Raw genomic sequence first — 26,706 nt, 5'->3', positions numbered from 1 at the left:
ATCTGCCGTACGCCTCTTCCGATCGTGCGCTGTGACGAGAAACGTGTGCGCTGCGATGTAATATTTTGTGCGCCAGCGCACGCCAGCGCAGCTTAGCGGGAACACTGGTTCAAATGGTTTTATTTATTTCCCCAAATTTATTTTTGTTATACGCATTGAAAATATTTGATATTGCGTTTAAATCAAAATCTCAATAAACTTGAAACGAGTGCCCGTGAGATTGTGGGAGGGTTAAATACTCAAAACTTAGAAGTTTTTGCTACGCCAGCTTTCTGGTATCTTTACATACAGTGGCGTACCTAGCATATGTAACATCCGGGGCCCATCATTTTTTGGCACCCCCCCCCCCATCTGTAAGAAAAACATGATTTTTAGTAACAAACCACACGTCACACATGAGTACCTAGGAAAAGGCAGCATCTTACATATTGCAGTGAGCAGTACATCAATACACCCATTGTAAAACTAAACAAGCCAGACCAGCACAGATCAATCCTACACCGTCAATCCTAACAGAAAACCATGTCTTTCGAACACACAGAACACAGAAAACACCTTCGCCTAGTAAGGAATATGTAATCACAAACTAACCCCTCCCTCTTTTACAAAACTGTAGTGTGGATTTTAGCTACGGAGGTAACAGCTCTGATGCTCATAAATTTCTGAGCATCAGAGCTGCTACCACCAAGGCTGGTGCTAAAAACGCTTCACAGTTTTGTAAAAGGGGGGATAAAATAAAAATACATAGACAAAGGTTAAATTGAACCAGCAAGAAGCTGGACTCTGCATACAATGCTTCACAGAAACAGTGACACATGTCTCCTAAAGCAATAAATAAATAGAAATTTTTTTCTACCTTTGTCTTCTGTGGTTTCTCCTTTCCTCATCTTCTTGTAACTCTCTTCCTTCCATTCACTGTCTGCCGTCTCTCTTCCCCTATATGGCATCTTCTCTCCTTCTATGCCCCTTCCAGAAACTGTATGCCTCCCCCTTCCATCTCTCCTTTCACCCCATTGGTCTGGCATCTCTCTCCTCGCCTTCCCTCTCCCACACCTCTCCTCATAGTCTGGTATCTCCCCTTCCCTGATTCTCTGGCATCTCTCTCCTTTCCTTTTCTTCCATCTTTCGTTCCCCCTCCATGCTCTCACATCTCCCCCTTCCTTTTCCCTTAGACTGGCATACCTTCCTCCTATGCTCCAAGCCCTGGCATCTCCTTTAATTCCCTCCCTCATCTTCCTTCTCCCTCCAGCTGGGTACCGCAACACTCTTCCCTGCAGCTCTGCACTTCCCCACAATTGCCATGCTTCGGTTCCTCTTCTTCCTTCCTTCCTCCCCCCCCCCCCCCGCGGGACCCTGCGGCACCATCAACTCTTACTCCCTCTAATGTCGGCCCTGCAGCTCCAGACTTCCTCGCACCTTCTCCCCTCCCCCTTTGGATCGCTATTATTTTAAATGTTATAGCCGCGGAGCTGTATCCATCAGTGGAGATGTCTAACCTCGGCCTGCCCCGGAACTCTTACTGCAGCAGCCGCCCGTCTAGGCAGGAACAGGAAGTCACTGTTGCAGTAAGAGTTCCGGGGCAGGCCGAGGTTAGACATCTCCACTGATGGATACAGCTCCGCGGCTATAACATTTAAAATAATAGCGATCCAAAGGGGGAGGGGAGAAGGTGCGAGGAAGTCTGGAGCTGCAGGGCCGACATTAGAGGGAGTAAGAGTTGATGGTGCCGCAGGGTCCCGCGGGGGGGGGGGGGAGGAAGGAAGGAAGAAGAGGAACCGAAGCATGGCAATTGTGGGGAAGTGCAATCCCCCCAATGCGTCCCCTTACCTTACCTCCCCTTACCTTTGCGACGCGTGTGTGCGCTGTGAAGAGAAACTTTGCGCTGCGATGTAATATTTTGTGCGCGCGCGCAGGCCAGCGCACCTTAGCGGGAACACTGGTCACAAGGTGTCACGAAAGAAACTGCAATGGTGTAAATCTGAGGTGGAATACCTGGGTTTTGTCCTGTCTCATTGTCAGAGGAAAATTAGCACTTCTTGCATTGCTGCTGTCCTGGGTCTGCCCTGCCCAGCTACCAAGAAAGACTTGCTTACTTTTCTTGGTATGATTGGTTACTGCTGCCAATGGATCCCCGATTGTTCCTTCTATGACCAGATTCTGAGACAGACCCTGGGTCCTGAAATGACTGATCTTATCAGATGGACTAAAGAAATGTTTGAAATGTGTTTTGGTTTTTAGCTGGGGCTGGGGTTTTCCTGGTTATGATCAAATGTTTCACCTGTTTGCTTGAGACAATTGTAAAACCATGGCGGGAGTCCTGGCACAAGATCATGGTGGTCAATTACACCCTGTTGCCTTTTTCTCTAATAGTCACTCCTGTTCAAGTACAGGGCCTGCCTGCCTGCTTGAGAGCCCTGGCTGCATGTGCTATGGCCACTCTTCTGACCCTTGGTCTTTGGATCCCCCTCCCTTCCCTGTTCTCCTTCCTCTTCTTTCCCCTCCTGCATTTCCCCCTTCCTCTATTTTTTCCCTAATTTCAATCCTTTGTTTCCCCTTCCGAACTTCGCGCCTGGAACCTGGCCAGTGTCCAAAGCCGCCCTTCGGACGGACTTTGGCGCAAAGAGGGGAAACCCTGTATACCAGTCGCTAGCTCTCCTCTATTCATTGCCCAATATCATGTCATTGGTCGTCGCTGTGCTCGCTCGACATTTCAACTTCTTGCCAGTGATTTTTTCATTCTTGACCTTCGTTCCCTGAAACAAACATACATGCTCCGCGCTAATCCCAGCATACCCCCATAAAGCGCCACACCAGCATCTTACTTACCCCACTTCTCCTTTTACACACTTACCGATTGACTTTACTCATATTCCTTATGCCACCGGGACCTGACAGGATTATGCCCTTGTTATTGTTGACATGTTTTCTCCTGATGGCCTGAAGTTTTTCCCCTCCACAAATGAAACAGCTCAGACTGCGGTGAATATCCTACTTCACAAAATCATCCCTAGGTGGGGATGCCCCACACATATTACCTCAGATAATGGTCCTGCTTTCACTGCAAAGAGGGTGCAAAGACTTATCTACTGCACTATCAAGGACAAAATTAGGAAATCCACAGCTGGCTCGTTTGTAAATTGGAAGAAATTCCTCCCTATTCTTCTAGCTGAAATTAGAATGCAGCCGCACTGCACCACTGGTTACTCTACCTTTGAGATTCTCATGGGACGACCTTTCCCCGCCCCATGGGTAGATAACCCCTCAATAGTTGAGAGTAGTGATCTCCCCTTGATACAGGAAGAATACGTAGCTCATAGGAACATTAGGGCATGTTGAAAGAAGCGTGTCTTGCACCTCTCCTTTCTTTCCACAGATTCCTACCCACTCCTTCCAGCCTGGCGACATGGTCATAGTCCAGAAGCTTTCCAAGGATAGGAAACAGACGGACTTCCCCTTTGGACCTCCCACCACTGTGATCGCAACCAGGAACGCTGTACTGAGGAGTCTCCAGTTTGCATCCATGCAAGTCGCTTGAAGAGGGTTAACCTAAAACCCCAGAAGCAAGCCGTCCCTGCGCAGACCACACCCCCGCCGGTGGAACATCACGATGATCTCGCTGCAGCATTCCAACAACTTTATCATTCTCTTCTTTCAGCGTTGCTGCTAGTTTTTTTTCCTGTATGGATCATCGCCAACTGTGTCTACAGAGATGATGTGTCCTGGGTCCATGAAACTTTCTGCCCGTACCCATCTGTAAACGACACCCCAGGCACCTCTTTGCGAACGCGACATCAAGTTGGAACTTTTCTTCCCAAAGGGGGGGCTGCCCCTCAATTGGAATCCAGAAAGATAGACAGCATATCACCTTTTGTATAATTCCTGCAGTGGGCACGTGGCCACCTTCTCCTTTGACTACTGTGACATTAGGGACTGCTCAACAATTGGTGCCGCATGGCAGTGTGACTGGTTCCGTGATATTCCTTAAACTAAACACATATAAATATGTGTTACTGACTCACATTGGGGGAATAAGTGTGCGTCCTGGGGAGTGGTAGGGTGGAACACTGGCACTGACTGGGTTTATAAACCGGAAAGTGCTCAGAAAAGAGTAGACCAAAATGGTAAATCCCTGCCTGGCCCTGGATATGATCCTTGCTGAGTAGGGGGGTGTCTGTAAAATTCTCCCCAGTACTTTATTTTGTTGCACCTTTATTCCTGACAATACAGTTCCTAGGGGTAAGGTTACTATGGCCATTCAGAAATCAGAGGACCTGTCTGCTGAGCTCAAACATAACTCTGGTTTATCTAATCCTTGGGACCAGTACTTTAGCTGGATGCAAGGATGGGTTAAAGGGTTAGTGTTATAATCTCTATTATTATCTGTACCCATGTTGCTTATGTAATTTTTAGACTGCTCATGTGTTGTTTTGCTCATATTACTGCTCCTAAGCCCCCTCCTCGAGAGACATATCTGGACTATCTCTCCCTCCAAGCTCATGCTGTGCTCTTATGACGTCATTTTCATGACGTAAGAGGGGATTGAAGGGGCACATATATTCCTTGCAAGTTTTCTATTCCTGCTTGAACTGCTGAAAACAGTTTGTATGTGCCAAGAAATCACAAGGTCATTTTCTCTTTGTGTTCTGAGCTCTGTGTCTTACATCTTATGCTTTAGAGAGATAAGAAACATTGCTAGACCTTAGATGGAAACTTCCCACTAAAACCCCCCCTTATGTTTCCTACCTCTTTCTAATGTATCCTGTTACCAAATATGGTCTTTCCTACAGTCATATGCTGAAAAAACTGACCCATGTATAATGCTATATAAATGGATGTAGGACTCATAATAAATGGACATCTCTTGGGAATAATAAGCGTCTATTCTTTCTAAAAAGAGACTGTCCCCAGATGCATCTGACTTACAAACGACAGAGCGTGTGAGGCTGTATTGGGACCAGAACCTTTTCACCCAGGAAACACAAAGTCCCACTGATTTTCCTCCTTCCACCAGGTCTCCAAGATGCCTATCTTATCTACCTCATCATTCAGGCTAGAAGTCAGCAGGAGAACATAAGCAATGCCTCCGCTGGGTCAGACCTGGATGAATAAGAAGAAGACTCCATGTTCCTAACCAAATTTATCCTGCTAATTATTCTTCCACAATACAAGGCTATAAAACACAAGGTTTAGTTTGAAACAAAGATGAAGCATTTATTTGTTAATATCGCTATAGTCAGCCTGTGTTGAAATCACAAACTTAACTCCAAATACTCAGGAAGATCTTCTCCTAGAACATAAGAACTGCTGCTACTGGGTCAGACCATGGTCCATCGTGCCCAGCAGTCCGCTCATGCAGCGGCCCTTAGGTCTAAAATTAAAAGGGGATGGATTCCGTATAAACATAAGGAAGTTCTTCTTCACCCAGAGAGTGGTAGAAAACTGGAACGCTCTTCCGGAGTCTGTTATGGGGGAAAACACCCTCCAGGGATTCAAGACAAAGTTAGACAAGTTCCTGCTGAACCAGAACGTACGCAGATGAGGCTAGACTCATTTAGAGCACTGGTCTTTGACCTAAGGGCCGCCGCGGGAGCAGATTGCTGGGCACGATGGACCACTGGTCTGACCCAGCAGCGGCGATTCTTATGTTCTGTTTCACCAAAAGATTGTTTTATGGATATCTGAAGCAGATATTGAAATTTCCAGAAAATACTTTACCGTCCAATGATAAATCAGGAGAGAAGAGGTGCCCCTATTTCTGGTCCGTTATTGGATATTACTGGTTTATTACAGACATTATTCAGCCAGTGGAGGGCTTTAACCGCACTGCCTGTAGCAGGTGCTAAACCCGGCTAATCAGTACCAGACTGTATCCAGAAACCGGCACTAAATATCTCGTTTCATTTTTTGGCCACCTGCCAATTTCTGATTAAGCTAGTATTCAGTGCTAACTGGTCATTGGCTAGCGCATAAAGATAGGACAGCTATTTTTATGGTCCTACGAGGGTCTGCTGAAAAGTTCTCAATCCAACCAACAAAGTTGGAGCAGTATCTGCCATCGCATACAGTTCAAGATCTTATTGCTGGCCTACAAGTGTTTTTAATCTGCTGCCCCTCAATATCTCTCCTCGCTTCTCTCTCCTTATCCACCTCCCAGAGAACTCCGTTCCTCAGATAAGTCGCTCTTAGCGTTACCCTTCTCCTCCACTGCCAATTCCAGACTTTGTTCCTTTTATCTAGCTGTCCCCTATGCCTGGAATAAATTACCTGAGTTTGATGGTCAAGCCCCTTCCCTTCCCTTGTTTAAAAGCAGACTGAAAACCCACCTTTTCGATATAACTTTAAATCCTTAACCCTACTCCTCTGATGTCATAATGCCTCATTCCACCAATAAGAGCCAACCTCATCAGTGATGTCACAATGGCTTGATTGTCCTGTACTCCCCTCTGCCCTCCAACCCAGCCCGATGATTAACCCTTCCCCTTAACTGTATCCATGACATCTTATGTGTCTGTCTTGCCTGTTTAGATTGTAAGCTCTTTGGAGCAGGGACTGTCTTTGTGACTTTGTACAGCACTGTGTAGAAATAATTCATAGTAGTAGTGTGAAGAGTTTCAGTCTTTGGGAAGCAGAGCTGAGATTGTGATGTCATAACGCCTGATTCTACCAATAAGAGTCAACCTCATCAGTGATGTCACAATGGCTTGAGTGTCCTGTACTCCCCTCTGCCCTTCAACCCAACCAGCAGATTAACCATTCCCCTTAACTAAATCCATGACATCCTATGTGTCTGTCTTGCCTGTTTAGATTGTAAGCTCTTTGGAGCAGGGACTGTTTTCTTACTCTTTGTGACTCTGTACAGCGCTGCGTGCGTCTGGTAGTGCTATAGAAATAATTAATAGCAGTAGCATCCATTGAAGGCTATACACTTAGTCTAGTGATTTCCCACTTTTTTTCATTCCATCAGGAAAATACAGAATGAAAAAAGGGGAAAATCACTGGACTAAAAGCATATAGCCCTTGATGGACACTGCCCCAACTTTGTTGGTTGGGCTGAGAACTTTTCAGTAGCTCCTCATATGTAAGCACTAACCTTGCCTGATTAGTGCTAAGTGTGACCCACCCCTGAAATGCTTCTGGGACGTCTCTGAGAGAACCAGCTCTCAGCTATGCGTTAACCGTGAATATTCAGCTGCGATAACCGGTTATCTCCCATTCACTACCCATTAAATTGCTTTGAATATTGGGACCCTGGAGACTTTGTAATCCAACAAGCTACTTTGGTGGCGTCCTTTGTCTTTGTAGAGGATAAAGACTCTGTCAAGTGTTTATATTTTTAGCTGTCAGAAGCTGGAATTTCTTGGCTCAACAACATGCATATTTCCTGACATTTGTAAGAAAATCCAAAATAAAAGCCCTGAAACAATTCCTGTATGTGCGACAGGAAGTCCTGTCCTTGGGGGAAAGATTCTTTTCCCGTTTTGCATGGAAATGCATGGTTCAAGTGTGTGAAGCTTCATTTGTTTTTAATGAACCAACTCAGCCAAGCACCGTTATTCAGCGTAGACCTGTGAATACCTCAGGGGAAGTTCTTGAAGTTTCGGTTGAGAAGTCTTTGTTAATATACTTGTCCAGTCAGCTTATGTTATTGATTATCAAAAGATTAGGTTCTTACCTTTGCAAATCTTCTTTCTTGTAAATCTACGCTCTATTCCTGGAGAAGTGGGTTATGCATCCCATGTTACGAGACTGCTTATAGGGAGCCTCATATACAGTACATAATGTTTTCAGACCCTCCTGTCTTACCTCAGGACTGCCTACAAGAATCTAGTTCATGCAAAAGCAGACAGATCACTTCTTTTGCATGAACTGTAGAGGACATAGACAAAAGGAAGGGGTATGGGGGATACACCCTGACAAATAAGTCTAATCTGCTCATAACATGAAAAGTCATGACAATCATAAACAATTAAAATAGGTTATTAAACAGTATAAACCTGAAAGAAACTGTGTTATAAGGAGACACCGCTTGCACCAATAGAGGGAGGTGTCCCAGCTAGGGACCCCCAAAGCAAAGTGCTTAACATATCCGGATGGTACTGTTAGAAAGGCTGGTCCAGAACCCTACGTCCAGCTTACCAGTACTTATCAAGGCTGGTCCAGAACCTTACATCCAGCTTACCAATACTTATCAAGGCAGACAGTCGGTGAATCAACAACTCACAGGGCGGGTTCCAGGAACAGACCAATCCCCAGAGGCCCTCAGTAATTCTCATTCACAAAACCAAACATGAGTTTTTGGTTTTGGCTTTGGCCGATACCAGGTAATGAGTTTAGGTTGCAGTTTTGGTGTTCAGCTGAAAGCTTCGAGACAGTATTGGTTTGGGCTGGTCTCTCATATCAGGCAGCTATGAATCGGCAGGAAGCGCTTTTGACGGCTAACACTGTCGGCGCCAACCTTATGCCGCCGACATGAGCTGAGCATGTGCGAAGAATGCAGACCCTGGCAGCTGGAACGCGAGAACAAGGCCAGACGGACTTTGACGGTGTGACGCGAGGATGTCAAAACGCATGCGCACACGCACATGATGTCATCGTGTCATGAGCGCGCGTGCTCAGAGGCCCTGCAGAAGTGGCCCCCCGAGCAGTGGCGAAGCGAGGGTGAGAAGTGACCAGGGAGGTGGTGCCCCCCTGCCCCGCCATCTTCTCCCCCCACGCACGCTCCTTCCCCTTCCCCTCCTGCCACACGTGCGTGCACCCTTCCCTTCCCCCATACCTCATTAACGTTTGCGGTGGGAGCAGCAACCCCAATCTACTGCTCACGCCAGCGTCGGCTCTTCCTCCGTCGTCACTTCCTAGGCGCGGGTCCAGGAAGTGACATCAGAGGAAGAGCAGCAGGTTGGGATGGCCACTCGCACCTTGAACGTTAACGAGGTACGGTAGAAGGGAAGTGGGACACATGCACAAAAGTGTGGGGGGGAGATGGAGAGAAGGATGCGTGCTGGTGCCCCCATGAAGACGGTGCCCAGGGCGGACTGCTCCCCCCTCCCCACGCCATTGTGTCCAGGTAAATCCAGACATCTGGTAACCTTGTCTTTATAACATAACATAACATTATACTGCCATTCACTATGCATGGAATGCGCTTTCGGAGGCTGTGATAGGCAGGAGCACGTTGCAGGGCTTCAAAGAAGGTTTGGATAGGTTCCTAGAGGACAAAGGGATTGAGGGGTACAGATAAGAGTAGAGGTAGGTACAGGGATAGGAGTGAGAGGCAAGTTATAGGAATAGCCAGGGACACTGATCAGACAATGGGCCTGATGGGTCGCCGCAGGAGCAGACCTCTGGGCGAGATGGACCTCTGGTCTGCCTCAGCGGAAGCAACTTCTTATGTTCTTATGTTGCTATTTGGAGAAGATGGGAGTATTTTTTAGGTGACATTGACTTAAGTCTGCCTATTCACAGGAATGTTCTGTATCTGATTACTTAATATATTGAGTTTAGGAGTGGTTCCAGTCCTAAATGTGACTCACCTTTTAGGCTCAATTAGCAAGAAATGCAGAGGTTTCATGTTGTAACACAGGACTTTATGACGCAGCAGCTTGTGTAAAACACTTACATCTGACGTTACTGTTATAGATTGCTTCTAATTAGGGCTACAGAAAAAGGAGGACGGACGGATTGAGACATCTGGGGTTTACTTCCATTGCTTTCAGGAGAAGTAAAACCCAGAAAGGGTGACTATGATAAAATGGTTAGGAAAATGGTTAAAAAGAAGCTAAAAGATCAATTGTAAAGGTTAGGACTGTAAACCAGGCGTGGATGTTATTTAAAAATACCATCATGGAAGCCCAGACCAGATGTGTTCCACGTATCAGCAAAGGTGGAAAGAAGAGGAAATGAGAGCCGGCGTGGTTGAAAGGTGAAGTGAAAGAGACTATTAGAGCCAAAAAAACATCCTTTAAAGAATAGATAAAGGATCCGAATGAAGAAAATAAGAAGAAACTCAAGGACTGGCAAGTTAGATGCAAAGCTCTGATAAAGAAAGCTAAGAAAGAATATGAAGAGAAACTGGCATGAGACAAAAACTCATAACAATTTTTTTAGGTACATCAGAAGCATAAAACCTGTGAGGGAATCTGTGGGACCATTGGATGATTAAGGAGCAAAAGGGGCGCTCAGGGAGGATAAGGCCATAGCGGAAAGACTGAATGAATTCTTTGCTTCGGTCTTTACGGAAGAAGATGTAAGAGATCTACCTGAATCGGAAATGGTTTTCAAGGGTGATGATGCGGAGGAACTGAAAGAAATCTCGGTGAATCTGGAAAATGTACTAAGCCAAATCGACATGTTAAAGTTATAAAAAAGTCACCAGGACCAGATGGTTTACATCCCAGGGTACTAAAAGAACTCAAACATGAAATTGCTGACCTGCTGTTAGTGATCTGTAACCTGTCGCTAAAATCATCTGTAGTACCTGAAGATTGGAGGGTGGCCAATGTTATGCCGATTTTAAAAAAGGGTTCCAGGGGAGATCCAGGAAATTCCAGACTTGTAAGTATGACTTCAGTGCCGGGCAAAATGGTGGAAACAATTATCTATATATATATATAAAATCGGATGTATGTATGTATGTGCCGCGATCACGCAAAAACGGCTTGACCGATTTGAACGAAACTTGGTATGCGGATCCCTCACTACCTGGGGTGATATGTTCTGGGGGTATCGTGGCCCTCCTGCACACGTGGGCGGAGCTACAAACAGAAAATCAGATTTCACCCATTCATGTCAATGGAAAAAATGTAAAAAGCTGCCATTCTCACAGTAATTCCAACTACCTGGGGTGATATGTCCTGGGGGTCTCGCGGCCCACCTGCACACATGGGCGGAGCTACAAACAGAACATCAGATTTCACCCATTCATGTCAATGGGAAAAATGTAAAAAGCTGTGGGACCGATTTGAACGAAACTTGGTATGCAGATCCCTCACTAACTGGGGGATATGTTCTGGGGGTCTCTTCACCCAAGAATTTATATGTTCTTGCTCCAGGAGGTGAAACTAAAATTGTTGTTTATAATCACGTTTTGCGTTAGTTGTATTGTATTCATTTTGTCAAATATTTGACATTATAATTTGAATATTGTACTTTTTATTAAGCTGTAAAAAAATACTTTCATTCACCACTATAAAGTATCTTTATTTGAATCCATTTACAGTGTTATTGCTATAATTAAATACCCGTGCAACGCCGGGGCATCAGCTAGTAAAAAAATAAAATTGTGGAACATGTAGACAAACATGATTTAATGAGACAGAGTCAGCATGGGTTCAGTCGAGGGAGATCTTGCCTCACCAATTTGCTTGGTGAGCTGGTTGATGTAGTGGAGGGATCTCAAAGTCCTTCCTTGAGGGCCGCAATTCAGTCGGGTTTTTAGGATTTCCCCAATGAATATGCATTGAAAGCAGTGCATGCACATAGATCTCATGCATATTCATTGGGGAAATCTTGAAAACCCGACTGGATTGCGGCCCTCAAGGAGGGTCTTTGAGACCCCTGATATAGTGTATCTAGATTTTCAGAAAGCTTTTGATAAAATTTCTCATGAGAGGCTCATGAGAAAATTAAAGAGTCATGGGATAGGTGGCAAAGTTCAGTTGTGCATTAGGAATTGGTTATCGGATAGAAAACAGAGGGTAGGGTTAAATGGTCAATTTTCTCAATGGAGGAGAGTAAACAATGGAGTGCCATAGGGGTTTGTACTGGGACCGGTGCTATTTATCTTATTTATAAATGATCTGGAAATTGGAACGACGAGTAAGGGTGATTAAATTTGCAGATGTCACTAAACTGTTCAAAGTTGTTAAAACTCATGCAGATTGTGAAAAATTGCAGGTGGACCTTAGGAAATTGGAAGACTGGCGTCCAAATGCCAGATTAAATTTAATGTGGACAAATGCAAAGTAATGCACATTGGGAAGAATAACCTGAATCTTAGCTACCGGATGCTAGGGAGGTTAGCGCCCAAGAAAAGGATCTGGGTGTCATCATAGACAATACGATTAAACCTTCTGTCCAATGTGCGGCAGCAGCCAAAAAAGCAAAGAGGATGCTAGGAATTATTTAAAAAGGGATTGTTAAGAAGACTAAGAACATTATAATGCCCCTGTATCACCCCAAAGTGCAACTTCATCTGGAGTATTGCGTTCAATATATAGCATACTCTACAAATTCTACTGCATGCTATTCAAAGCCCTGAATGGCGATGAACCAACCTATCTTAACAATCACTTAACCAAGAACAAAACATTCAGACAAGGAGAGCATAGGCACCCTTCACTCACCCCCCAATCAAAGGGATACAATGTAAGAAAATGTATGATGGCCTACTAGCAACCCAAGCAGCGAAACTAAGACCACCACATCTCCAACCTGCTGATCACAACGTCCAACTACAAAACCTTCAGGAGAGAATGAAAACCCAAGTTATTTAGGAAATTTGTCAAGTCAAACTAACCTCAATATATCCCCTGACCTTAATGCTTCTTATAATTTTCTATCTTATAATCTCACTGGATATGCTCAGACCAATTCTTTTGTAATCCGCCTAGAATCGAAAGGTATTGGCGGAATAGAAGACACTAATGTAACATTTATAACAGGGGATTCAGTAAATGAGCTAAACTAGGGGTGAACATTGGCCCTCACCAAGTCAGGCTTTCAGGATTTTCACACAATGAACACACATGAGATCTATTTGCATACAATGAGACAGTGTATGCAAATAGCCTAATGCTTCCCTGGAGAGAGCCCGAAACCCCGCCTAGATTGAGGCTCTGAGGACTGAGATTGGAAACTGGGCTAAACATTATGGGGCTGATTCTGTAAAGGGTTCCTAACTCCCCCCCCCCTCCCCTTTACGAAGCCACGTCAGGCTTTTATATCACCGGCCACGATGGTATTAGCTCCGCCGGCTCATAGGAATTCTACTTTCACTGAAAGCAATGGAAGTAAGAGGACAGATTGAGACATCTGGGTTTGACTTCCATTGTGGAAGTAAAACCCGGATGTCTCAATCCATCCTCCTTTTTCTGGAGCCATATGGAAACCCTATTCTTTACTAGCTTTGTGTCTCCAGAAACTAGTCTGGATGGCTCTCACCTAATATGTATAACAGATGCCTCCTTTGTTTTACCTTCCTTGACTTTTTTTCTGCTTGTCGCAATTAACCCTGCCACTTCTGCCTGGCAGCCACAGGTAAAGAAGGAAAGCGTTCAGAATTAGACAACTCTTATTACACTGGTAACAAAATAGTAAACATTTACTCTAATGCAATACATACCTCCTTATATTAGCAATGTAGAACTGCCATTCACTCTAAGCTCAGCGGGAATCCTCAACTGCATTGCTGCCGGTGGATGCTGGCGCGTCAATATTGTGTTTTCACTTAGGGATAGGCAGGTTCCCTGGAGTCCTGCAGAGTTTGCCTGTCTCTCACTATTGAAAATGTGATAGTGAAACAGCACCACCTACTGGCATGTCTGTATATGGAGGACTCCCACTCAGCTTACAAGGGCTGGTGAAAAGGCTTATGGGGGGAAAGGGGGGGTCTGTGCACATATAATTTGGAGTCTGAATTTTGGCAATTGATTCGGCCTTAAATTGTGCATATTGGGGGTCTTTTACTAAGGCGTACTAAATACTAATATGCTCATTATATTCTATGGGCACGCTAAATCGGCTATCGCGCCTTAGTAAAAGACCTCCCCCCCCCCCCAATATGCTTTATGATTTGTGGTTTAGTCAATGCTTAATATCCTGATCCTACTACATTGTACAACAAAGCAGTGAATGACGTGTTTATTACAAAATCGATTTAAAAACAAAGAAAGAAACACCATAATGTAAAAACCCAAAACAAGGACAGGTTGAAATTAAATAAGATGAAAATAAAATAAATCCAAAGGTCGATATACTGCAGTTGTTCCTCCCTGTGAGCACCATCGTAAGGATATTTTTAGAAAAAAAGCTTTGCTTAAACAAATATGTTTTAAGTTAAGACTTAAATCTTAAAAAAAGATAGATTCTGCTCTAAGCTCTTGAGGTAAAGAGTTCTACAAATATAACCCCCCCCCCCCAAAAAAAAAAAAATAACAAATAACGCAGAGTCGAGTTCTTTCTAAACAGACAGGTCCAGGAAGAGAAAGTAATACTTAATTTGATGATCAAAGATGACGGGTTTATAAAGGGTAGTGATGATCATCCAACAATTGAGACCAGTATAGATCAAAACCAATCATAAAGATACTTGTCTTTAAGCCTGTTACATTAACGGATGGTAAAATAATAATAATAATAACTTTATTTTTATATACCGCCAGCTATCTTGCGACTTCTAGGCGGTTTACAATAAAAGAAACTGTGAATACAATGAAAGAAAATGTAAATACAATAAAGAGAAACTTTACATACAATGAATTAAAGAGTATAGCAGTGTATATCTCAATACAATAAAGGGAAACTTTACGTACAATGGATTAAAGAGTATAGCAGTATACATTTGATAATATTAATAATGTTAGCAACAGTTTGTGTGTTGCAAGGCCAGGAAGTGCCAAGCTGTTTGCACAGAAGTAGAAATGTTCCGTAAATTGAATAGAGTGTTCATGGTTAGTGGTTGGGGTTGACAGTTTGCAAGATCAGGTATGTGATGATGTTACGAGGGGGGTTGATGTTCCGGTTCGTTGCCTAGGTATTTCAAGAATAGATAAGTTTTTAGGTGTTTCCTGAATTCTTCATAGTTGTTTGTGTGTGCAATTAGTTTTTCTAGGTCTTTACCCCATATGGCTGCTTGATACGATAGCCGTTGTTGATGGTGTCTCTTATATTTGCACCCTCTAGCCGGTGGGGAGACAAATTTCATGTGTGTTTTTCTTTCGTGTCTGTTGGTTGGGAATGAGAAGAGGTCTGTAATGTATTTTGGGGCTAGACCATTTAATACTTTGAAGCAGAGACATCCTAGCTTGAACTTTGTGCGCGCCTCCATCGGCAACCAGTGTAGGAGTCGGTAGGAAGGGGTTATGTGATCGGACTTCTTCAGTCCGAAAATCATCCTGACTGCTGCATTTTGTATCAGTTGTAGTCTTTGCATTTGCTTCTGTGGGATTGTTAGATGGGTGATGTTGCAATAGTCCAGGTGGTTTAGTATTAGGGATTGTACTAGCATTCTGAAAGCTGAAGTGTGGAAGTACGCTTTAATGGATTTAAGTTTCCAGAGAGTGAAAAACCCTCTTTTGATTAAGGAGTCTATGTGGTCTTTCATGGTTAGTCCTTGGTCTAGTATTACTCCTAGGATCTTCATCGTTGGTTGAATGGGGTAGTTTAGATTGTTAATGTGTAATGATATTGTCGTATTTTGTGCGTGTGGCGAGGCTATGAAGAATTTAGTTTTTTCTGAATTGAGCTTCAGTTTGAAATCTGTGGCCCATTGTTCCATCGTGTTTAGCGCTTCAGTTGCTGTGGGGAGGTTTCAGAGGGGGATGCCGTAAATGGGATTATGATTGTGAAATCGTCTGCGTAGCTGAATACTTTTATGCCTCGTTGGGTTAGCTGTGTGCCCAATGAAGCTGATGTGTCTGTCTTTCTTTCTGTTTCTGTTTCTCTCTCTCTCTCCTTGGCTGCTGTCTGTCTTTATTTCTTTGTCTCTCTTTGACCGCTGTCTGTCTGCCTTTCTTTCTGTCCGTCTCTCCATCTCTCTCCCTGGCCCCCTGCCTGCCTGTCTTTCCGTGGCCACCTTCTGTCTTCCCCCCCGCCACCCCGAGCAAAGCACGATTGCTGTCTGCCCCCCAGCACACCCCTCCCCCCAAAGTAGCCCCCTTTCCCTCTCCCCCCCCTGCACTTACCTGAGCAGTAGCAGAATTTTTACCAGCATGGGACATCTCGCAGCACCTGCACGACACCCTCCTGCTGTTGCTCTAGGCGCCAGCTATTGGGAGACAAACCGCCACCGCCGCTCAAATAGCTGCACGCGTCGCAAGCCGGCGCAAACCAGCGCACATGCCGCAAATAGAATATGGCCACGGAGGTACACATCACGGTGGCAGGGATCACGGCATCGTAAGTGCGCATGCACGGTTAGGGTTTTATTATAGAGGATTCTTGATCGTGGGGATTGAACCTCAAACACCCAGAATAAACTGGCTTTTTTTTACTGGGGTAATGAATATCATCACAGGCTCAAAATCTCCCACTAGAACTATGCTGTGTTATTCAAACAATGAATTATATTCAAATACAGTGGTGCCTCGCATAACGGACGCCTCGCACAGCGAACGCTGCGCACAACGAACTTCAGGTCTTGCTTCCCACAACGAACTTCGTTTCACACAACGAAGTCGCCCGAGCTGCATCGCTTAACTGCCCTCTCTCCGCCTGGCTCCCTGTGCAGTGGCGCTACATATTTTAAACCCCCCTGCCGCCGCTGCTGCATATTTTTAAGCCTCTGCCGCCACCGCATATTTTTAAACCTCCCCCCGCCGCCACATATTTTTTTAAAAAAGCCACCACTGCTGCAACTTTAATCTCACCCGCTCACTCGAACTGGTGGTCTAGCAAATTTCCCAGCCAGAAGCGCAGACAGAGATCAAGAGCAAGCCTTCTGTGCTACTGCCTGGGCCTGCGCTGATCTCTGAATGGCTGCAGTCAGCTCTCGCGGGACTCACAAGAACTAACTGCAGCCATTCGGAGATCGGCATGGGCCCACACAGGCATGCAGAGGAATTGCTCCTGATCTCTGCGCTTCTGGCCTGTACGCCACTGGCTGGGAAAGATGGGAGGAATTAAAAAAGGTACTGGGGAGTATGTGGGGGGTGATTATAATACACAGCAAGGATCAACAAAACCCCTGTCTCCCCTCCCCTTCACATATATCCCCTCTATATCATGCTAACAGAATACCACAGTCACACATAGCAGGAATAGGGTTAGGGTAGTGCAACTAGGGCAACTGTCCCCCCTGGTCAAAGAGAGCCGTAAGCCTCTGCCTGGACTTTGCAGTCCCCAGTTGTGTCTAACACCAGCTCTAACAAGATAAATTTATCTTTTTTTATGTCATCTTAGCATATTTTATGCTACAGAACGAATTATTTTTTTTAACATGTATTGTTTTGGGAAAATGCGTTTCACATAACGAACTTTTCGCATAACAAACTTGCTCCTGGAACGAATTAAGTTCGTTGTGTGAGGCACCACTGTAGTGTCAATACTTAGCTTTCACCCGACAGGTGCTCTAGTCGTTTTGCCTCTCAAAGCTTCATCTGGGGTTTATGTTTTTTTTAGTCTTCACACTGTTATTCACAGCCCAGTTGCATAAGCACTACCGCACACACGGTCTAGCTCATTGGCATATTTGAGGTTCAATCCCCACAAACAAGAATATTTTTATCAGCTCAGTTGTTGGATGAGCATTGTTTGAAGTTGAGCAAGTTGTGTTCCATTATTTTCTGATTACGGGGCTTCTGTGTATAGTGATTTTGCTTTGCTTTATTAGGATTTTATATACCGCCTATCAAGGTTATCCAAGCCAGTGTTTTTCAACCTTTTTACACCTATGGACCGGCAGAAATAAAAGAATTATTCTGTGGACCAGCATCGGTACGTGGACCGGCGGTTGAAGAACACTGGGCTAAGTCGTGGGCCAGACCCCGCCCATCTCTACCCAATCTCCACCCCAGACCCCGCCCCCATAATGGTACTAATTGCACCTTGCACATCCCGTGCCTCATCTGGAAGCCTTCCCTCTGACATTGAAACGTCAAAGAGAAGGCTTCCTGTTCAGGCGCAAGACACGCGTAGGAGCCACTGCCCGTGGCTTTGTGCACTGAATCAGTGAGGAAGAGGGAGCTGGCTGGAAGATAACGCCGCATCGATCGCACCGTGGACCGATGGTTGAAGAACACTGGGCTAAGTCATGGGCCAGACCCCGCCCATCTCTACCCAATCTCCACCCCAGACCCCGCCCCATAATAGTACTAATTGCACCTTGCACGTCCCGTGCCTCATCTGGAAGCCTTCCCTCTGGCATTGCAACGTCAGAGAGAAGGCTTCTGGTTCAGGCGCAAGACACGCGTAGGAGCCACTGCCCGTGGCTTTGTGCACTAAATCAGTGAGGAAGAGGGAGCTGGCTGGCTGGAAGATAACGCCGCATCGATCGCACCGTGGACCGATGGTTGAAGATCACTGGGCTAAGTTGTGGGCCAGACCCCGCCCATCTCTACCCAATCTCCACCCCAGACCCCGCCCCATAATAGTACTAATTGCACCTTGCACGTCCCGTGCCTCATCTGGAAGCCTTCCCTCTGGCATTGCAACGTCAAAGAGAAGGCTTCTGGTTCAGGCGCAAGACACGCGTAGGAGCCACTGCCCGTGGCTTTGTGCACTAAATCAGTGAGGAAGAGGGAGCTGGCTGGCTGGAAGATAACGCCGCATCGATCGCACCGTGGACCGATGGTTGAAGATCACTGGGCTAAGTTGTGGGCCAGACCCCGCCCATCTCTACCCAATCTCCACCCCAGACCCCGCCCCATAATAGTACTAATTGCACCTTGCACGTCCCGTGCCTCATCTGGAAGCCTTCCCTCTGGCATTGCAACGTCAGAGAGAAGGCTTCCGATTCAGGCGCAAGACACGCGTAGGAGCCACTGCCCGTGGCTTTGTGCACTGAATCAGTGAGGAAGAGGGAGCTGGCTCGAAGATAACGCCGCATCGATCGCACCGTGGACCGGCGGTTGAAGAACACTGTTTTGGGCCTGATGCATGTGCTGGCCCTGTGGACCGGCAGGAAATTTCTGTGGACCGGCACTGGTCCATGGACCGGTGGTTGAAGAACACTGATCTAAGCGGTTTTACAATCAGGCTCACAATCTATCTAACGTACCTAGGGCAATAGGGGGATTAAGTGACTTGCCCAGGGTCACAAGGAGCAGCGCAGGGTTTGAACCCACAACCCCAGGGTGCTGAGGCTGTAGCTTCAACCACTGCGCCACACACTCCTCCAATCAAATTGAGAATTTTATATTGAAAGTGATGCCTATCATTAGAGGAGACCTAAAGCAGCTAGGTGGAATTGCTCCTTTCTGGATACTAGTACTGGGCCACCAGGGATATAAGTAGGCTCTTGTGGGGGAAGGGATCCGAATCGATGGGGTATGGATGCTTGAAGGCAGGAGGTCTGAACCAGAAGGATCTGATCATGGGGGAGTGGGGTTTGAGAAGGGGGTCTGATTATGAAGGGAGGGCCGACAAGGTCAGTTGCTATTTAGATGTTATATGGGTGCCCAGGGCCGGACCATTCATTGGACCAGGTGAGACTCTGGCCCAAGGCACTTGAGATACAGGGCACCAAAGTCCCTAGCCCCCTCCCCCCCCCATGCGTCGCCTAGTCTAAAGCTTTCTTTTACCCCTTCTCTCTCTCCAGCCCCTATTCCAGCATTGCTCCTTCCCCTCTCTCCCTCCTGCCCTCTAAACATTACGGTGATGACATTTAAAAAAAAAAAGCATGGGATGAACATAGAAGATCTCTAATCAGAAAATGAAGGGTATAAATTGAAGAACTAAGGCTGGAACTAGACAGACTTGCATGGTCTGTGTCCCATATATGGCTATTCAGCTTAGGATGGGCTAGGGAGGGCTTTGATGGGAACTCCAGTAGTTGGAAGCTAAGGACAGTACCAATCAGACTTCTACAATGTATGGCTCAGAAATATCAAAGAAAAAAAGACTATTATTTTTTTTTTAAATTCACCTTTATTCAGCAAAGTCAAAAACAATACACAGGCAGAATGCCAACAGCAAAAAAACAACCCCCAACATTTCAGATACAGCACATTACATAAGGCAATAATAATAGAAAAGTCTAAGAGAAGGTAAGAAATAACCAGCGATTAAGAAAGGCCTCTCCAAGAGCCATAGAGACGCCAAATACGATGAAAAGAACCACAGGTGTCATTCTTTAAAGCAGTCAATTTAGACATCAAATAGATCTGATCTACTTTAAGCAAAAGATCAGAACGGGTGGACAAAGTTGCTCGTTTCCAGAAAGTGGCCACACAAAGTCTGGCCGCCGTAGCAACCAGGGCCACAAATTGGGCCTGTTCACCATCAAGGCCCCCCCCCCCCCCCCCCACAATGGAAGGCGACAGAGGGTAGTAGAGATCGCACTGAGAAAAGGGATGTTACCAGTGGGGTGCCTCAAGGTTCTGTGCCTGTTCTTTTTAACATTTTTATAAACAATATTGCTGAAGGGTTGTCGGGTAAGATTTGCCTCTTTGCAGATGATGCCAAAATCTGCAATAGAGTAGACACGCTGGATGGTGTGAATAACATGAAGAAAGACCTGGCAAAGCTTGAAGAATGGCTTGAAATTTGGCAGCTAAAATTTAATGCTAAGAAATGCAAGGTCATACATTTGGGCTGCAAAAAGCCGAGGGTACGGTACAGTTTAGGGGGAAGAATTTATGTGCAAGACAGAAGAGCGGACTTGGGTGTGATTATATGTGATGATCGTAAGGTGGCCAAACAGGTTGAAAAGGTGACGGCGAAAGCTAGAGATCTCATTCCCTCCCCCAACTTTTTCTGTTTCATCCTGTCCCCTTCTTTCTTTCTCTCTCCATGCCCCCTTTCTTTCTGTTTGTCTTTCTCTCTCTCTCTCCGTGCCCCATTTCTTTCTTTCTTTCACCCTGCCCCCTTCTTTCTTTCTCTCTCCCCATGCCCCCTTTCTTTCTGTTTGTCTTTCTCTCTCTCTCTCTCTCTCTCTCTCTCCGTGCCCCATTTCTTTCTTTCTTTCACCCTACCCCCTTCTTTCTTTTTCTCTCCATGCCCCCTTTCTTTCTTTATGTCTGTCTTTCTCTCTCCCCATGCCCCATTTTTTTTCTTTCTTTCACCCTGCCCCCTTTCTTTCTTTCTGGATCCCTGCCCCCCCTTCTTTCTTTCTGGCTCCCTGTCTCCCCCCACTTTCTTTCTTTCTCCCTGTCCTCCCCCATGCCACCGCCATTAGGAAACATGCTGCTGCCACCGCTGCCGGGGAAAGGCTGCCACTGGCCATCGGAAACAGGCCGGCGCCGAGTTTGCCCTGCTTCTCTTCCCCGCGGGCCGACCAACTCTCGCTGCCTGACGTCAATTCTAACGTCGGAGAGGACGTTCCGGGCCAGCCAGGCAGCGATTGGCTGGCCCAGAACGTCCTCTCCGACGTCAGAATTGACGTCGGACGGCTAGAGAAGCAGGGGAAGAGAAGCAGGGAGGGAGAACTCGGCGCCAGCTTCTTTCTGATGACGGCAATGGCAGCCTTTCCCCGGTGAGTGGCCAGCTGTGCACCCCCTTGGGCTGTGCAACCGGTACGGACCGCCCCCCCACCCTCCCTTGGTACGCCACTGCAGATGGGCATGAGCAGCAGTCTCAGAGAAGTTGCTTGTGCTAGCAAAGATTTAAAGAGGTGCGGTGGGAGGGCGCGAGCGTGGCATGGGTGTGAGTAGAGTTGCCAGCACCCCCTACTAAGACAGCTTCTGGGGCGGTCCGCTTCCCTGCCTCCCCCTTACTATGTTAGTGGCCCTGCCTCCAGTTCTTTTTGTCTACAAATTAAGCCCTGCTTAAACTTTTATGACAAAATTAAAGATATGTCAATAATTTTAAATGGTCAGGGTTTCCTATAGATGATTTCATAAAAAGTTTGGGAGTGTCATTGGACCGGCATCTCACTTTAGAATAACATACGGATATGCTAGTCAGAAAACGTTTTTCGGTCTTATGGAAACTCCGAACCATTAAAAAATATTTTGATGTGGCGTCATTTTGTCTTGGTACATATAAGAAAACACTGAAAAGGCTCCGAGTTATTCAAAATTCAGCAGTTCGACTGATTTTTGATTTGAAAAAAATGGGAACATATTACTCCCTATTATCAAAAACTACATTGGAGGCAAGAGTTTTGTTTATATTTTCCTGTATCTGTTTTAAAACAATATTTTGCATGGCTCCTGCGTACCTGGTCTCTCACTTTTTTCTAGACCAGGGGTGTCAAAGTCCCTCCTCGAGGGTCGCAATCCAGTCGGGTTTTCAGGATTTCCCCAATAAATATGCATGAGGTCTATTAGCATACAAGAAAGCTGTGCATGCAAATAGATCTCATGCATATTTATTGGGGAAATCCTGAAAACCCGACTGGATTGCGGCCCTCGAGGAGGGACTTTGACTTGTTCTAGACCGTTCTAGACCATTTTAACAGGCCTACACGCAGAATCCATGTGTTTGCTTACCTAAAGTAAATGCTTGTCGCTTTAAAAGATTTCTGGATAGAACTCTTGCATTTCAGGCAGGCAAATTGAATGACTGGTTGGGTAATATTATTATGCGTGCTCCATCTTATTTAATTTTAGAAAATTAGTAAAAACACAGTTGTTTGATCAATTTGTAATCTGATTCACTGTTTTTTTATCTTGTATGTATTTCTGATGATTTGTATTGTATTTTTTTTTCACCGATTGTCTAGTACTTCTCATTGTAAACTGCCTTGATCTATTATGACTTTGGTGGTATACAAGAATAAATTATATTATATTATTATATTATGCTTTTAACTGGTGGCTCAAGGTCACCCTGAGCTGCTAGACTTTGCAATCACTGAACTGACACAGCTTCTTGCCTGACTCGGATTGACAGCGCCGACAGTAATTATTTTGTGCAAGAATGCTGCTTATATTATCTTTCAAATATTTACTTGATGTTTTCAAGCACACATATGGCCCTATAGAGCCTCCTAACCACCGCTTTGACTGTCTAATAGTTCTAGTTAATACCTAGGGTCGCCAGATTTCCTCTATGAAAAAAAAAAAAAGAGAACACCTGGATCTGCCCCATTCCGCCTCCCCCCCCCCCTCTGTCTCCCCACACGAACCTCCCTGAGCTCAGGACCACATCTGAGCACGCGCGGACGCCAACATGATGGCATCATGGCATGTCGTCATCGCGTCAACATCCACTCATGAGAGGACACCCAAAGCTTCCCTCTGACGCAGTTTCCTGTTTCCGCCTGGGCGCATGGCGGGGTGAGGTGGGGTGGGGCGGAGCAGGGGCCCAGTGTACTTGGGTGCCTAGGGGCCATCGATGAATTAATCCTACCCTGGGTGAGGTGTGTGTGTGAGAGAGAGAGAGGCAGGTGAGATTTGGGGGGGGGGTGAGAAAGAGAAGGGCGGCAGGATGTGAGGGGTGTGTGTCGGTAGTTACTGGTTGCTGGTTAGTCTGTGAGAGGGATACACGGAGGTGTAGAAACGGTTGCAAACAGCACTGCTAACTCTAGGAGTTGCCCCATGCCCCCCCCCCCCCCCCCCCGGTCACCTAGCCCCTTTGTCAAATTTAAGAATCCACTGTGGCCCACGAGTCAAAAATTTTGCCCACCCCTGTTGTAGAGGAAGGTTACATTGTTGAAGGAGGGGAGGCACATTCTAAACCCCCTGCACTTCCTGGCACCACAGAGATAAACAGGGCTCCTCCTGCTGGTCTCTAGACCTCCTCCTCATCTGCCAGTCGCTTTCCCTTGTTACCTTGCCAGCACTCCATCCAGTTCCTTAAGGTAGACACAACACTCCTCATGTGACATCCCAGCTCAAAGCAGCCATCCCAGGCTTCCATGCCATTCTGTCTGCATCCTGGAGCATCCCTGTGACAACCTACTAACTCCTACAGGCTGCCACATGACCCCGGGAACACCAACCACCGCTAAATAGCCCTCCTCATCTTAACGCCCAGCAGTCCCAGTGATCCCCATGGCTGTTATTACAGCCTCCCCCCAGCCCAGTCCATCAAGGTCCTACCCCAGGGAAGCCACATATAGCTGCACTTGCCTGCTCACCACACTCCCAAAGGCAGGTGAGCGCTCCTTTGTTTGCTGTGATTTACCCAAGGATTACACATTGTTCTAGCCATTGTCACTTCCTTGTTTAATTAAACTTTATTGAATTTATTATACCACTAAGCTTTCATATTTCAAAAGATCACAGCAGTACACAATGTCCCTTATAAAATATAAAAACAGAAAAGTCCATCCACACCACTAAGAGCTTACAATCTGGTTTAGACAGACAGGTCATCTCGGGGTTGGGGAGAGAGGGAGACCTGGAACAAAGCTGGTGGTAGGTACAAAGGAGAACTGACACTGGATCTGGGGAGGGTAAGCAGAGGGAAAAGGGATAGAGGCCTGGACCCAAAGGGGCTGGGGTTGGAATGTGAAAGAAATGTTGGTTGCACAGTCAGAAGGAAGTCCAACCAGAAATAATTAAATCACCAGCCAACAAAGGTAGGAAAAATGATTTTATTTTCAATTTAGTGATCAAAATGTGTCAGTTTTGAAAATTTATATCTGTTGTGTGTATATGAAAAATGAAAGGAAAAAAAATGCATTACAATTAGTGGGGGAGGGGGGGAGGGTGCAGAGCCTGGCAAGGAGTGTGGGGTTGGATGCAGAGCCTGGAAGGGTGTGAGGGGGCTGGGTGCAGAGTATGGTATATGTTAGTACACAATGTGGTTCAGAATGTTTTTTTTTCTTGTTTTCCTACTCTAAATCTAGGGTGCATCTTATGGTCAAGTGCGTCTTATGGAGTGAAAAATACACCAAGAGTGTGTAGAAGTGACAACAAAAGACAGTAGGGGAGAAGCTTCTGTTTATTGCTGCCAGAGTGACCTGTGTAACGGAACGATGAGTGTGAAGATCAGCTTCCTGGCCCTGGTCATCTCCGTAGGTTTCGTGGGCTTCCTGCTGCGAGCTTCTAGCATGGCCGTGGGAGGCGCCTCTCATTCTCCGCTTGGGACATACACGGTACACCCGTTACCCCTGAATATATTTCTGCAGTAAAAATTCAAACTTCTGCAATACTCTGCTTATTTACCATGTAACCCGCTCTGGACTCCCTGGGGAGGACGAGATATAAATAGAATTAAATAAATAAATAAATAAATAAATACCGTCTTTTTTAAAATAACAAAACATCATATATTCACTCTCTATGAATAAAAATTGATTAAATGCTGTTTAAAAATGTTATTAGTCACAGGTGCAGGATTGTGTTGTGTGTTAATGGGTTAATGGGATATCACACAGCTGGTCCCTCGCCCTCTCTCTTCTCCCTCTTTCCCCAGGACTAACCCCCCTTTCCTGTCTTCTCTCCCTCCACACCTCCCCGTTCCTGTCAGTTCTTAGGCTTCTTCCCCTCCCCCGCATACATCGGGGGTGGCGGGGTCTAGCCCCGCTGCCCTCTTCCTGAGGCTTCGTATAGACCAGCACTTCGGTCTCCTTCTAGTCCTAAAATCAAATTAAAAATTCTGTACGGGAGGGAAATAGTAGAACTGCACTGGGGTAACATCTGCTAAATATTCATTCACGAAGGGTCTTTTTTGAATGGTCCGCACAATCTCTGAATGTTTCTTCCTGGGTAATCTTAGCTGCCTGATTCCAGCTTGGATGTTTTATCTCTAATACATATAAAAAACAAATAATAAATAATTCTCTGATCTATTTCACACCATCTCATACTGTATAACATTAAGCCAAAGGAAGCCTAATTTCTTATTTAGCTAAAACATGGCTGTATTTTCTAGTTTGCCTCCTGTCAGCATCTATTAAACTGTGACCTTTACTTTCCACATGTCTCAGTATGATTTTGGTTTTTTTTTCTATTACTGTAAATTGACATGAGTCACCAGAGTCCCAGGGCAAAAGTCACCCTCCAAGCCAAAAAAAGGTAATCTCTACTGACTCGATCCCCCTCCAGGTGGCAGAAGGGAGAAAGCAACAACACACAGACAACCACAGTTGGAAATCAGTGAGATGCTGCCAGATGTGGCACAGAACTAGCAGCTGCTTCGCCCAGTGTTACGGATCTGATTGATTCCACAAAGTTCGTATCAACAGTCCTTTGGCATTATTAGTGTCACATACACAGACAGAAAAGATTCCACAAATAAGGAACGCCAGAAGATGTATGAGGAGAGGCTGGAAACCCTGGATATGTATATCCTAGAAGAAAGGAGGGACAGGGGAGATACGATTCAGACGTTCAAATACTTGTAGGGTATTAACGTAGAACAAAATCTTTTCCAGAGAAAGGAAAATGGTAAAAACCAGAGGACATAATTTGAGGCTGAGGGGTGGTAGATTCAAGAGCAATGTAAGGAAATTTTTCGTTACGGAGAGGGTGGTGGATGCCTGGAATGCGCTCCCGAAAGAGGTGGTGGAGAGGAAAACGGTGACGGAGTTCAAAAAAGCGTGGGATGAACACAGAGGATCTAGAATGAGAAAATAATAATAAATATTGACGAACTAAGGCCAGTACTGGGCAGACTTGCATGGTCTGTGTCTGTATATGGCCGTTTGGTGGAAGATGGGCTGGGGAAGGTTTCGATGGCTGGGATGGTTAAGATGGGCTGGAGTGAGCTTTGATAGAGACTCCAGTAGATGGAACCTATGCACACTACCAGGCAGGGCTCTGGGTTTCTGGCCCAGAAATATCTAAGAAAAAGGACCATTTAAATTAAATGACTAATTTATGGAGCATGTATGGTTGGGCCGACTGGATGGACCATTCGGGTTTTTATCTGACATCATTTACTGTTACTATTCATCCTTTGGATATTGATTTTATTTTAACTTTTATCTTTTTTTTTTTT

The 26,706-nt window shown here is 45.6% G+C and overlaps 1 protein-coding gene across 2 annotated transcripts in view; it reads right to left on the bottom strand.

Moving 5' to 3' along the window:
* The window catches only part of LOC117355354 (secreted Ly-6/uPAR-related protein 1-like), a 201,693-nt gene that overhangs the window by 53,199 nt on the left and 121,788 nt on the right, over positions 1-26,706 (bottom strand). Inside the window, exon 1 of one of the 2 annotated variants that reach the window (XR_004538345.1) lies at positions 13,340-13,448. The exons of the other annotated variant lie outside the window; for it this stretch is intronic. The gene's annotated coding sequence lies outside the window, so the exon portion shown is untranslated. Of the gene's footprint in view, positions 1-13,339; positions 13,449-26,706 lie in introns of those variants that run through there. 2 annotated transcript variants of the gene reach the window in all.

The sequence above is a fragment of the Geotrypetes seraphini genome, chromosome 2 (genome assembly GCF_902459505.1).
Source record: "Geotrypetes seraphini chromosome 2, aGeoSer1.1, whole genome shotgun sequence".
Taxonomy (NCBI): Eukaryota; Metazoa; Chordata; class Amphibia; order Gymnophiona; family Dermophiidae; genus Geotrypetes; species Geotrypetes seraphini.
The sequence above is the reverse complement of the archived record's forward strand: the minus strand, read 5'-3'. Positions and strand labels throughout refer to the sequence as shown.